We start from the raw sequence: 14505 nt of genomic DNA, 5'->3' as shown, positions 1-14505 counted from the left end.
CATCAGATGGACGGTTTCCCTTTGGTGGGGAGTGTGCTTTGCAATCCAGAGGAACACAGGACACGGGAATGGAGAGACCCTCACAGTGTGCAGTCCCCTGCTGTGTCAGGTCACTGAGGCCCACCACGCACTCTTGTTCCAAACCTCAGCCCTCTGATGGCTAGAGACCAACTTCTCACCTCCAGGCTCAATTTGTTTACGGCTTGTTTATCCCTATTACAACATGATTGTTTAGGAGGGCTCTGATCTTCTCCTCCCTCCTGATATATTACAGAGAGCAGTCATATCCCCTCACCTCCCACCATCATGGTGTCCCCAAGAGGTAGCAGGCTCCTGATTTTAGTCTCAAGAACTGGATCTCCTCAGGGATCTCAAGAGGCCACAGCTGTCGGGTGGCATTCGGGAAAATCCAGGCAGGCATGGATGCATGTCCCTTCTGTCCCGCCAGGAGCAGAGCCGTCATTGTTCTGCCTGTGGGTACAGAAACGTCTGCCTCTGAAACCGCCTGCCAAACGGGCACCCGGATCTCATTTGCGCTGCCTCTGGAGAGAGCACGTGTGTCCTGCCTGCAAAATTCCACTCTCCGAATCTGTCTGTGTTCCTAGGCGGACGGGAACGTCTGCTCCGCCGGGTCCAACCCCAGAGCGGTGGTGCTGTAACACTTGCCGACTGCTCACCTGGACAGTCAAAGCACAGGTTCCCTGACTTGTTACAGGTTCTTCCCATGGCCTGGCTGCCTGAGGAATCTGACTTTTCAACATCTGCTGCCTGGGACTGCCCCACGGGCTACTCCTTGCATTTGGGTTCCCCCAGAGGTCCAGTCAGTGCCATTAGCACCATGGGCCGGAGAGTGATGCACCAGGCTATCTGCACTGCCTTTCTCTGCAATGCATGAAGCGTGCTGGTATGGCATTACCACACTTGCACCCAGCCCCGTACGTAAAGCGGGCGTGCTACACTCATGCCCTCAGAGCTTGGCTTCGTGCCACACGCTCCCATGGGATGTGCTCCATCCTGGGTGGAGCTGGTGATGTTAGCTGTGTTTTCCCTAAGGGTTATAGCTTCCCCTACATTAGTGCCTGAGTGATTAGTTCCAACACTCAAGAGAATGACTCCTGCTCCCAGATCCACAGCCATTCGGAGCTACTCCAGGTGCAGGGGGCTGGACTTGATGTCTTCTCCAGGTCCCTTCCTGACGGACATTTCTGTGATTCTATGATTCCAGTTCTAAAGTACTGTCCTTCAGCAGGCCCTTCATGTCCCAGGCTTTCCTAAGGACACTTTCCCTCAGTTCAACATTAAGGGACCCACCCAATACAGACATGTTGCATCGCAGGCGTACATGAACAAAGCTCAACAGTCAATATGATTGAAAGCAAAGTCATTTATTTCTCTCCAGCATGCTCTTATATACAATTAAGACCAAGCAATCAAGCAATTGCTAATTGGTTAATAAGGTACACACAGGCACAACTGTAACTTCATTGGGTAATTGTCATTCTGTCCCACTTTCTAATTTATTATCCTGTTTACTGCCTACCAGCAGATAAGAAGTAGCCTCAACCTTGAAACTTGCATGTCAGTTTCTCACACTCTCATGCACAACAATCCCACACCTCCCCCATTTTCTCATAATAAAAAAGGGAAGGCACAGCAAAACATTCCCAGCTCATAGCATCACATTACTACAATCTATTACACAGCAAAACTAAAAGCAAATTTAAACACCAGCTGCCTAACTAAACCATAACAATATCTTCCGCAGTGCCCTACTTTTACCTATACATTCCTCCTCCAGGTAACGCAAGTGGCCCAAAGGGCCAGGAGGGTTCTGCCAATGTGCAAACACCCACAAAGCAGGTTTCCAATAAGGGCTTCCACTGCAGCAACATGGGGCAGCAGGCAGAAGGCCGTTGTATTTATGGCACTCTGCGCCAAAATCAGCCAAGGCCGGACCCACTTCGCCGGAATCCATCTGGGACCTTGAAAACAATCTCAGTTGGGCCACCTGGCATTTGCCTCGCTCTGGCATAACAACTTTATCTCATCCCTCTGTTCTTATAACCACGCTGCTGTAATTTTCCACCAAGGCAGCATAGGGAAGATGCAACCGGACATCTCCCCCCTATTCGTAAACACAAAAAAAAATTAAAAAACATCCAATAAACTACACCAAACTTTATAGCAAAAGGCGTACAAAACAAAACCAAAAACAAATAATATATCTTATGCTATAAAGCTCACCTATAACCATGCAATTCTCAACATATAATACCAACAACAGCAAACAAAACAAACATAAATCAACAAAAATAAAACAAATAAATGGTGTAAATTCTGCAGGGTTCCCCCATACTCTATTGCACACCATCTTGTGACAAATTTCTATTACCAATTCATCCCTCATATGTCAGGTGATCAAACTGACACTGAGGGAGGGGGGGTCCTAAAGAAAACACAACATAAACCACAAACATTTTAACAACACCACAGCAAGTCTGGCCAGAAAACACACACCACAAACAAACATAAAACATAAAACATAAATTTAAACTTCATAATAAATGCATGGTACATTAAATACTATACAGCTAACATCAATTCTCTTAAATATCTAAAAAACAAAAACAAATATACCCCTACTGGGCAATCAATCATTACTTAAAATACACAAATACCCTTATTAATTTCAGGCAAAACAGGGGAATCACTTCAGCAATTAAATCATTTACAGTAATACAATTGCTTCCTAGCTTACTTCTAAAATCCAAAGCTAATCACAGCTTAAAATTTCACCATTAACTTCTACTTTTAAACACTAAAAAAAAAATCACCACTTATATGCCCTTAGCCTAATACAATTACAATTACATAGCACTATATACATTCTTCAGCTAATACAACAAAATTATTCATAACCAAACAATTACAAACTAATTTCTTTGCCTAAAATTTATTTACAAACACTTCAAAACACCAAAAACTTTACTCTTTAGCATCTTTACAAAATTCAACTGCTATTCCCTCTAGCAATCACAGAGTTAACTTTTTACTCTGCCTTAAATTACTCGCTTGTATTTCAACAACCACGTGTCTCAACTAAATCACCAGTCCAAGTATCCCCCTGAATATTTGAAATTCCCAAGTTTGTTGTCTGTTGCCCGCCGCCTGGGCCCGATCCTTTTTTCCTCTTCAGCTTCTCTGTCTGTTGCCCGCCGCCTGGCCGCTTGGGCCCGATCCTTTTTTCCTTTCCAAGTTCTCTGTCTATTGCCTGCCTGCCTGGGCCCAATCCTTTTTTCCTTTTCAAGTTCTCTGTCTATTGCCTGCCTGCCTGGGCCCGATCCTTTTTTCCTTTTGCTAAACCGTTTCTTTCATAAACACTAACTTATCCCACTATCAATTTAGCTAGGAGGGTATACTTCTTAACTAGCCCCCACCCTTCTAATCTCTACTGCAAGCAATTATCTGTACTTTCCCACCGTGGGGGCTACATCTAATATCAAGCAATCTACAACAACCAATCATCAGCACATAACACAAAATTAACAAAAATCTAATAAGGCTAACAAAAGCACTTTACATAAAGGTACTTCAGATCACATAAATTCAAAACCATTCTCCCAAATTACCTAAATTTATGCCTAAATAACCCACAACTCCCCCCGTGAAAATACTCAGCAAACCCTTTGGCTGAGTTTTCTCAAACTTAAAAAACAACAAACAATTAAACCCTAGAAAGCTGGGGTAATTAATTCCACAATCATCCTCCCCATGAACCCGGCAGGGGTTCGGTATGTGAGAGCCCGCACCCCCCAACCCAACCGGTCCACATGCTGGGGTTAGTAATGGGGGGGGGGGTAATATCATTTACAATCCAATGGGGGGGGGCAATACATGCTAAAATTTTTATCCAAAACACAGGGCGCAGCCTGTAGAATAAATCCCAAAATCCAATTAATACCACATTTTTCAGCAGGAGTCCCAAATTTCTTCCTGCCTGTGTACAATTCTTCGTTTCTTCACCAGGGTCAGTTCTCAATGTCCTTGACCGGGGCCAGAAAAGAATGAGCTGTCTCCAATCAGCTCATTCTGGTTCCTTTTCTTTCCCTGCTTGGCTTCTTTTAATCTGTAAATCCTGTGTCAGAACACCCAGCTGTTGCTGCTCATACCGGAGAAGCACAACGGTTTTCCCGGCACTGTCCCAGGCTTAGACCAGCCAGCGTAGAACGCCTTCTCCGGGCTCCTGCCAAAACAATTTACTTGCTTGTAGGTCCGAACGACCTCCGGGGCCACGGCACGAGCCTCTGCCTGCGCCATGCACTCCAAAGTTTTCCCGTCCAGGGCTCGCTTGCAGCGGAGCACCTCCTCACGTGCCTCTGCCTGCTCACGAGCCTCTGCCTGTGCCATGCACTCCAAAGCTTTCTCGTCCAGGGCTCGCTTCCAGCGGAGCACCTCCTCACGAGCCTCTGCCTGCTCCCCCTCTTTCCACAATGATCCAGCTGGAAGACCTTGCATTTGATTTAACTTATTATAAATGGCCTGCAGCTGTTGACCCTGGCGCTCCATTTTCTTATAAAAAACATTAAACTGGGTAAACTGAATAGGCGTAGTCAAATTGGGATAGACCTGTGATGGCACGTGTCTCACCCGAGCCTCCTTTATTTCCCCGCATTCGGGACATCCCCAGGTCCCGTGGACACGGCATGGCTTGGGAGGGGGTGCATACGGCAAAGCTGTTTTCATAGGCTCGGGCGTATTGGAGGGTAGTGGAACCATAACAGGGGCAACATTATCCAGGTCGGAAGCCAAAGGTATCACCGTGTCTTGCCACCGAAAAACTCCCTGGCTCCAACCGACAACACAGAAGGCATTTCGGGCGTTGGGCGGAAAAGCTTAAAAAGGGCCGCCTGCACTCCTGCCTCGGCCACAAGAGTTTTTACTATCTTCTTTGTCTTATTCCATACTGGACTCAGCGAAAAGGCTTCCTTATCGCCCTGAGCCACCGACTTCCAAAGCTTGGAGCCTAGCCGCTCCCACACAGTTTTATTAAAAATTGTACTCGGCTTAACAAAAGGTTCCCTTCTCTGTCCCCACCGCAGCAGGCGGGATAACATATCAAAGGGGAGCCTTTCTCCCTGCCGCTTCATAATGTGCAATAAAGGCTTCTGTGTTATCTTTTCTTCAGCTGATACACCGGTACTCACGTTAGCTGCTCTGCCCTTCTCCACCGCGGCTTATAGCCGCTCTCCTCAGGGCTCAGGTGCGCCTCTCTTTTCGGACGCCCGGGGGCTTCTCCAGCACTCCCTGTCGCGGCTCCCAGCCGCCCGCCTCTGGGCTCAGGCTCCTGGCCGTTCGCCTCTGGGCTCAGGCTCCCGACACTATCATCACTCGATACGAATCACGTCGGATAAGCACTCCCCGCCTCTGGGCTCAGGCTCCTGGCCGTTCGCCTCTGGGCTCAGGGCTTCTCCGCCTGGGTCAGGCCACCGACACTTTCATTCGATACGAATCACGTCGGGGTCACCATTTGTTGCATCGCAGGCGTACATGAACAAAGCTCAACAGTCAATATGATTGAAAGCAAAGTCATTTATTTCTCTCCAGCATGCTCTTATATACAATTAAGACCAAGCAATCAAGCAATTGCTAATTGGTTAATAAGGTACACACAGGCACAACTGTAACTTCATTGGGTAATTGTCATTCTGTTCCACTTTCTAATTTATTATCCTGTTTACTGCCTACCAGCAGATAAGAAGTAGCCTCAACCTTGAAACTTGCATGTCAGTTTCTCACACTCTCATGCACAACAATCCCACACAGACACTTCTGCCAACACTGTGACCAATCAGCCTGAATTTGGTGTGCCACCTGGTGAACATAAGAACGGCCATACTGGATCAGAACAATGGTCCATCTAGCCCAGTATCCTATCTTATGACCATGGCCACTGTCAATAGCACATTGTCAAGTGCTTCAGAGGGAATGAACAGGACAGGTAATCATCAAGTGATGCATCCCCTGCCACCCCTTCCCAGCTTGTGGCAAACAAAGGCTAGGGACGCCATCCCTGTCCATCCTGGCTAATAGCCACTGATGGACCTATCCTCCATGAACTTATCTAGTTCTTTTGGACTTCACAACATCCCCTGGCAGTGAGTTCCACAGGTTGACAGTGAGTTGTGTGAAGAAGTATTTCCTTATGATTGTTTTAAACCTGCTGCCTGTTAATTTCCTCAGGTGACCCCTGGTTCTTGCATTGTGTGAAGGAGTAAATAATATTTTCTTATTCACTTTCCCCTCACCAGTCATGATTTTAGAGGCCTCTATCATATCCCCCCTTAGTCGTCTCTTTTCCAAGCTGAAAAGTCCAAGTCTGATTAATTTCCCCTCATATGGAAGCTGTTCCATACTCCTAATCATTTTTGTTGCCCTTTTCTGAGCCTTTTCCAATTCCAATATATCTTTTTTGAGATGAGACGACCACATCTGCACACAGTATTCAAGATGTGGGCGCACCATGGATTTATATAGCAGGAATATGATATTTTCTGTCTTATTATCTATCCTGCTCTGGTGCGCTGATGTGCACTAAGAAAGGGCATCCGGGAGCAGCACCAGGCACACAGGCCTGAGAGCGGGGGAAGGAGCTGAGAGCAGGCATCATCGGTGCATGGAACAGGCACTGCAGCACTGCCTCTGGGGGTGGGGAATGGGAACAACCACTGAGCAGAATGGAGACATTCGCACGTCTCAGAGCTATTGCTCCAGGCCCGATTATTGACATGGGGTGTCGTCACTCTGTACTGCCCCATTCCCCATTATCCAGTATAGCCGCCCCTTCCCCGCCCCCACCCTCTGCTGCCCCTAGTGCCCATTATCCAGTATAGCCACCCCTTCCCCACCCCCACCCTCTGCTGCCCCCTAGTGCCCATGATACAGTATAGCCGCCCCTTCCCCACCCCCACCCTCTGCTGTCCCTAGTGCCCATTATACAGTATAGCCGCCCCTTCCCCACCCCCAGCCTCTGCTGCCCCCTACTGCCCATTATACAGTATAGCCGCCCCTTCCCCACCACCACCCTCTGCTGCCTCTAGTGCCCATTATCCAGTATAGCCATTAAAGGAGGTAATCAGGTGGAGAGGGGCGCTACATTGGAGGCACTGCTGGGATCCCGTCTTTTAAACTCACACCTTATATACACCCCTGCTGTCTTCCTGGGAAATTACGTAAATTCCCAGTATGGATTACCAGAAGAGGCTTGTGACTTAGTGTGAGCTGGAGCGGGCTGACCCTGAACGCCACTTCCTGCTCACGAATGTACCCACTGAATGGGACGTTAGAAAAATTGAAGAGGAGATTGCTAATGTTAAAGAATGGGGAACCTGTGTGGTTCGGAGTCAGATGCAAGCAAAAGGGGAAGCTACTTTATCCTTTCTTGTAGAGAGCAAGATTATACTGTCTACTGTGGTGACTCCCCATGTAATTCTGCCAGATGGAGAGAAGGATGGATGGAAGGTGACCATACAAGCACAATCACGTTTTCCCTCCCCACCTGCCCCACCATCTGAAACTATCAATTTTCAGTCCAAATTGAGAGACTTTCTTAGGCAGGAAGGGAAGACCATGAGTGAATTAAGGACTCTTTTGGGAATCATAGAATCATAGAATTCAAGATCAGAAGGGACCATTATGATCATCTAGTCTGACCTCCTGCAAGATGCAGGCCACATAAGCCGATCCACCCACTCCTGAACTAATTCACTCCCTTGACTCTGTTGTTGAATGCTCCAAATCATGATTTAAAGACTTCAAGTAGCAGATAATCCACCAGCAAGCGACCCCTGCCCCATGCTTCGGAGGAAGGCGAAAAACCTCCAGGGCCTCTGCCAATCTACCCTGGAGGAAAATTCCTTCCCGACCCCAAATATGGCGATCAGCTGAACCCCGAGTATGTGGGCAAGACTCTCCAGCCAGACCCTCTGGAAAAGGCTAACAATATCCCAACATTGACCCTTTGTACTAATTACCAGTGTGGCACGTTATTGACCTATTGACTAAACCCGTTATCCTATCATACCATCCCCTCCATAAACTTATCCAGCTTAATCTTAAAGTCATGGAGGTCCTTCGCCCCCACTGTTTCTCTTGGTAGGCCTGTACCTCCCCCCAGTTCTACGGACCAAATAATTTTTGCTATGGGACAAGCAATAGGGGAGTCCATAAAGACAGCATATGAATCGGGCCCTTACAGAAAGCTGAAGTTCTTTTCAGGTATTAAACTAGTGCCTGTAGGGGAAGATGACTATGACACTTTGAGGCATCAACTAAATCAGGTGATGCAGGAATGGCAATGTAGCGCCCCTCTCCACCTGGTTACCTCCTTTAATGGCAAGCCGCTGACAGGTTCTGATGGGCAGGTCTGGGTTCTTTTGGATCCCGCCACCCACTCAGCAGGGTGAATCTTTTTTTCTTTTTTGTTATGAAATTATTTGGCGGTGCCTCCACCCCCCTCGCTCCCTATTGGTTGCTGGGCAGACTCTGAGTTTGCCTTGGCTCCTCCTCCCTGAGCTGCCAGCAGACAGAGCTCCAGGAATCTAGGTAATCTCCTTGGGGGTTACACATGTAAGGAGGGAGCGTGCAGGAAACGCCCCACAAGCTTGGGAGCCAGCATCAGGCTGTTCCTCCCTCTGGATTCCTGGGCTCTGGGGAGGAGGGGGTGCGAGTGTCTGGGTGGGGAGTCTTTGCAGCTGGGCTCTGGGGCATAGGGGATGCGGGTGTCTGGCCCCTCTGCTGGGCTCTGCCGGGGAGGGGGCAGAGAAACAGGGGGAATTTTGTTGTGTCTTTATTGTTACAGGTATTTTGAAATAAATTACGAAAATAATTGAAACTGGTGTGATTCTATAGTGTTATTTTGATAAATAAAATATGCGATATTTTGCAGAATTTTAAAATATAGTGCCCAGAATTTTTAATTTTTTGGTTGTCAGGGTTCCTTCCCCACTCTGAACTCTGGGGTACAGGTGTGGGGACCCGCATGAAAGCCCCCTAAGCTTATTTCTACCCCTTAGGTTAAAACCTGGTACACTGCCACCACCAAGTGATTTAACAAGAAACAGGGAAAGGACCACTTGGAGTTCCTCTTTCCCCAAAATAGCCCCCCAAGCCCTTACACCCCCTTTCTTGGGGAGGCTTGAGAATAATATCCTAGCCAATTGGTTACAAAGTGATCAAAGACCCAAACCCCTGGGTCTTTGGACAATGGAAAAATCAGTTCAGTTCTTAAAAGAAGGATTTTATTAAAAGGAAAAGGTAAAAATCATCTCTGTAAAATCAGGATGGAAAATAACTTTACAGGGTAATCAGATTCAAAGAGCCCAGAGGAACCCCCTCTAGCCTTAGGTTCAAAGTTACAACAAAACAGGGATAAACCTCCCTCTAGCAAAGGTAAGATTCACAAGTTGAGAAAACAAAGATAAACTAATATGCCTTGCCTGGCTGTTACTTACAAGTTTGAAATATGAGAGACTTGTCCAGAAAGATTTGGAGAGCCTGGATTGATGTCTGGTGCCTCTTAGTCTCAAGAGCGAACAACCCCCAAAACAAAGAGCACAAAAAAAAAGCCTCCTCCCCCGACCCGAAGATTTGAAAGTATCTCGTCCCCTTATTGGTCCTTTGGGTCAGGTGTCAGCCAGGTTACCTGAGCTTCTTAACCCTTTACAGGTAAAAGGATTTTGGTGCCTCTGGCCAGAAGGGATTTTATACTATTGTATACAGGAGGGTTGTTACCCTTCTCTTTATAGTTATGACACGCCCCTCAAATCACAGATAGTGTTGGACAGCTGGTTCCACACTGGCTGTGATTTCTTCCTGGAGCTCTAAGAGAAAACAGAGTTAATAAGACACATGCACCTTTAGACATACTACTGATTATATAAAAACTAACCATACATCCCACATTCCAAGAACACTTTTTAACCAGTTGATTCTGGGAAACTTTCATGGGAGAGTGCATCAGCCACTTTGTTAGAAGCTCCTGAAATGTGTTGTATTTCAAAATCAAAATCTTGGAGAGCTAAACCCCACCGAAGAAGTTTTTTGTTATTTCTCTTGGCGATATGAAGCCACTTTAGTGCAGCATGGTCTGTTTGTAGTTGGAAACGCCGCCCCCAAACGTATGGGCGTAGCTTTTCCAGCGCGTACACAATGGCGTAGCATTCTTTTTCACTGATTGACCAGTGGCTTTCCCTCTCAGACAGTTTCTTGCTGAGAAACATGATAGGATGGAATTCTTGATCTGGTCCCTCCTGCATTAAAACTGCTCCCACACCACGCTCGGGCGCATCTGTGGTCACTAGAAATGGTTTGTCAAAGTCTGGGGCCCTTAGCACAGGGTCAGAGATGAGTGTCGCCTTAAGCTGGTTAAAGGCCACTGACACTCATCAGTCCACTGAACTGCATTTGGCTGCTTCTTTTTGATTAGGTCTGTCAGTGGGGCAGCGATTTGGCTGTATTGTGGTACAAATCGCCTGTAATATCCGGACAAGCCTAAGAAGGATTGGACCTGTTTCTTTGACTTTAGGACAGGCCACTTTTGGATAGCATCCACTTTGGCCTGTAGGGGGTTGGTAGTTCCTTGACCCACCTGGTGTCCAAGGTAAGTCACTTTGTTTAGGCCTATTTGACACTTTTTCGCCTTAACAGTTAGTCCTGCCTCCCTTATGCGCTCAAAGACTTTTTTGCAGATGCTCCAGGTGTTCTGCCCATGAATCAGAAAAGATGGCCACATCGTCAAGGCAGGCGACGGCAGATTCTCCCAATCCAGCTAGGAGACCATCTACAAGTTTTTGGAAGGTGACGGGTGCATTTCGCAGCCTGAAAGGGAGCACATTAAATTCATACAGACCGACATGGGTGACAAAGGCTGACCTTTCCTTGGCGGATTCATCTAGCAGTACCTGCCAGTTCCCCTTGGTAAGGCTAAGGTAGAGATGAACTGGGCACATCCCAGTTTCTTCAATAGTTCATCTGTGTGTGGCTTTGGATAGTTGTCGGGACGAGTTACAGCATTTAGCTTACGGTAGTCCACGCAAAAGCGTATCTCCCTGTCTGGTTTGGGAACTAGATCCACTGGAGATGCCCATGCACTGTCAGAGGGGCAGAATACACCCATCTGTAGCATATCCTGGATCTCTGGTTCTGTAGCAGTTTTAGCTTGAGGAGACGCCCGGTAAGTTTGGGCTCTAATTGTGTGAGCATTACCTGTGTCAATGGAGTGGTATGCCCATTCTGTACATCCTGGGGTAGCTGAGAAATCGGTGTGAACCTAGTGCACAGCTCCTTGATCTGCTGTCACTGTATACGTCCAAGGGTCGTGGAGAGGTTCACCTCTTCCATACCACCATCACTTTTTCCTTTGTAGTAGACGCCTTCAGGCCACTCAGCGTCATCTCTTCCCTGGGCTGTAAACTGGAAAACCTTTAATTCTCTGGAATAAAAGGGCTTTAGAGAATTAGCATGGTACACCTCAGGCTTTAGGTTTGAGGTGGGGGATGCTATGAGATAGTTAACAGCTCCGGGACCTTCCCATGACGCTTCCATCCCGTGAATGGCCCTTCCCATGACACTTCCATCTTATGGGCCTGAAGCACCTTCAAGACCATAACCTGGTCCCCTACTTTGAAGGAACACTCTCTGGCATGTTTATCCTACCAGGCTTTTTGCTCTTCCTGAGCCTCTTTTAGGTTTTCTCTAGCAAGGGCTAAAGAGTCTCGGAGGGTGTTTTGTAGGTTGCTTACAAAGTCCAGAATGTTAGTTCCTGGAGAAGGTGAAAACCCCTCCCATTGCTGCTTCACCAACTGTAATGGCCCCTTAACCTCACGGCCATACACAAGTTCAAATGCTAAAAACCCTAAACTGGGATGTGGTACAGCCCTGTAGGCAAAAAGCAACTGCTGCAACACTAGGTCCCAATCGTTGGAGTGCTCATTTACAAATGTACGTATCATGGCCCCCAAAGTTCCATCAAACTTCTCCACCAGGCCATTCATTTGATGGTGGTATGGGATGGCCACCAAGTGGTTCACCCCATGAGCTTCCCAGAGGCTTTTCATGGTCCCAGCCAGGAAATTAGTTCCCGAATCAGTAAGGATGTTGGAGGGCCAACCTACCCTGGCAAAAATGTCTGTTAGTGCCTGGCACACACTTTAAAAAAATATTGGAGATATACCTATCTCCTAGAACTGGAAGGGAACTTGAAAGGTCATTGAGTCCAGCCCCCTGCCTTCACTAGCAGGACCAAGTAGGACTTTTAGCCCTGGTGTTGCTTAGAGCTACTGCTTCCGGCCATCGGGTAGCAAACTCCATCAAAGTCAGTATGTACTGATTTCCTCTGGGTCTCTTCTTTGGGAAAGGACCCAGAATATCCACAGCTACTTGCTGAAATGGGACCTCAGTTATGGGGAGTCACTGGAGAGGGGCTTTGACCTGGTCTTGGGGGTTTTCCCACTCTTTGGAACAGCTCACAAGACTGGGCATAAGTAGAAACATCCTTGCCCATTGACCTCCCCAAACAGTCTTTGGTCCTGTTCACCCCAGCATGGCCACTAGGATGATCGTGGGCTAAGCTCAAGAGCTTTACCCAGTACTTAGTTGGAACTACCAAATGTCTCTGAGGATGCCAGTCTTCCTGGTTCCAAGCTCCCTGGAGGCTGTCATCTGCTTCCTGCTCAGCCTGGAACTGTTCCCTTGATGCTGAAGACATCAGTTCCTCACTGGATTGTGGACCTGGGCTTGGTCCCTCTGGAAGCAATGCAGGTGATGGGGCTGTTTCCGTTGACTATGAACCGCTCTCTGCTGTTGCACTATGTGGTATTTCAGGCTCTGGCTGAGCCTCTTGGGTAGGGTTATCTGCTGCTGCTGCCAGTTCAGGCCCGCTGGTGCCCTCTGGCGTTGGAGTTGTAGATGGGTTTGCAAGTGCTGGATTCAGTGCTGGCAACGGTTCTGGTGCTGGTGGCTTTGCCAGTTCCAGTTCTGGAACTGGCTTTGTCTGGTCTCTGGGACTGGATCCACTACGGCTGTTGCAGTCTTTGGCAGTGAATCTGGTTCCACCACCTCTGTCTGGGTCTCTGGTAGCATAGACGGGGCCCTGGTGGACGGCTCAGGAATAGGGATGGGTGTGGAAGCTTGCCTGACTTGGCTGCAGGTGACCACTCCCACCCTCTTGGGTAGCTTCACATGGTTGGCCAAATCTTCCCCCAGCAGCATGGGAATGGGATAATCACCATAGACTGCAAAAGTCCACATTCCTGACCAGCCCTTGTACTGGACAGGCAACTTGGCTGTAGGCAAGTTTAAAGATTTTGACATGAATTGTCACTTGGGCCTCTGGGTTGATGAATTTGGGGTCCACTAAGGACTGGTGGATAGCTGAGACCTGTGCTCCAGTGTCCCTCCACGCTGTAACCTTCTTCCCGCCCACACTCACAGTTTCCCTTCGCTCTGAGGGTACCTGGGAAGCATCTGGGCCTGAGGACTTTGGGTGTGACTCTGGTGTAATGAACTGCAGTCTGTTGGGGTTCTTGGGGCAATTGGCCTTCACATGCCCCAGATCATTACATTTAAAACATCGCCCAGCTGACTGCTCACTGGGGCGAGGTGGGTTGCTGGAGACTGGTGTGGTGGGACAATAAAGTGTCTGGGGTTTTCCTTGGGATGTAGGTGGGGCCTTGGGTTGCCCCTGGTGATAGGGTTTCGTTTTGAGTAGCCCCTTCTGATATTCGCTCCAACTGCTACTAGTTTTTTTCTTTTCTGCCACCTCCACTCATTTGGCTCCAATTTTCCCCTCCTTGATTACAGTTTTGGGCTTCCCATCTAGGATGTACCTTTCTATTTCCTCAGGAACACCCTCTGAGAATGGCTCCATTGTCATTAGGAAGGGCAACTCTTCTGGAGATTTAACACTTGCTCCTGATATCCAGGCATCCCAATTTTTCACAATGTGGAAGGCATGTCGGGTAAATGACACGTCTGGATTCCACCTTAGGGCTCTGAACCGCTGACGGGCATGCTCGGGTGTTAGTCCCATTCTGATTCTGGCCTTGTTTTTAAAAAGTTCACAACTGTTCATGTGTTCCCTAGGCATTTCGGCCACCACCTCTGCTAAGGGTCCACTGAGCTGTGGCCTCAGGTTTACCATGAACTGGTCGGTAGAGATGCTGTACCCAAGGCGGCCTGGGTATCATCGCCTGACTTGTAGGTGGGGAACTTTCTGGTATGGGAAGCGGTACCTGGAGGAGGATTGCCAGGGTTGCCTGGTATATTCTGCTTAGCCCTTGCCATCTCTATCTCCAGTGCATGCTTCCTCGCCTCCATTTCTTTTTCTTTTGCCTCCAGAGCTCTCCTGTGGGCAGCCTCTTTGGCTTTTTCTTCTCTTTCAGCAGCTTCTTTCTCGAGTTGTTTTAATCCAATCAGTCTCTTATGTTCCTTTTCTTTCTCTTGTGCTTC

The sequence above is a fragment of the Mauremys mutica genome, chromosome 13 (assembly GCF_020497125.1).
Source record: "Mauremys mutica isolate MM-2020 ecotype Southern chromosome 13, ASM2049712v1, whole genome shotgun sequence".
NCBI classification, from domain to species: domain Eukaryota; kingdom Metazoa; phylum Chordata; order Testudines; family Geoemydidae; genus Mauremys; species Mauremys mutica.
Note: the sequence above shows the minus strand (reverse complement) of the source record.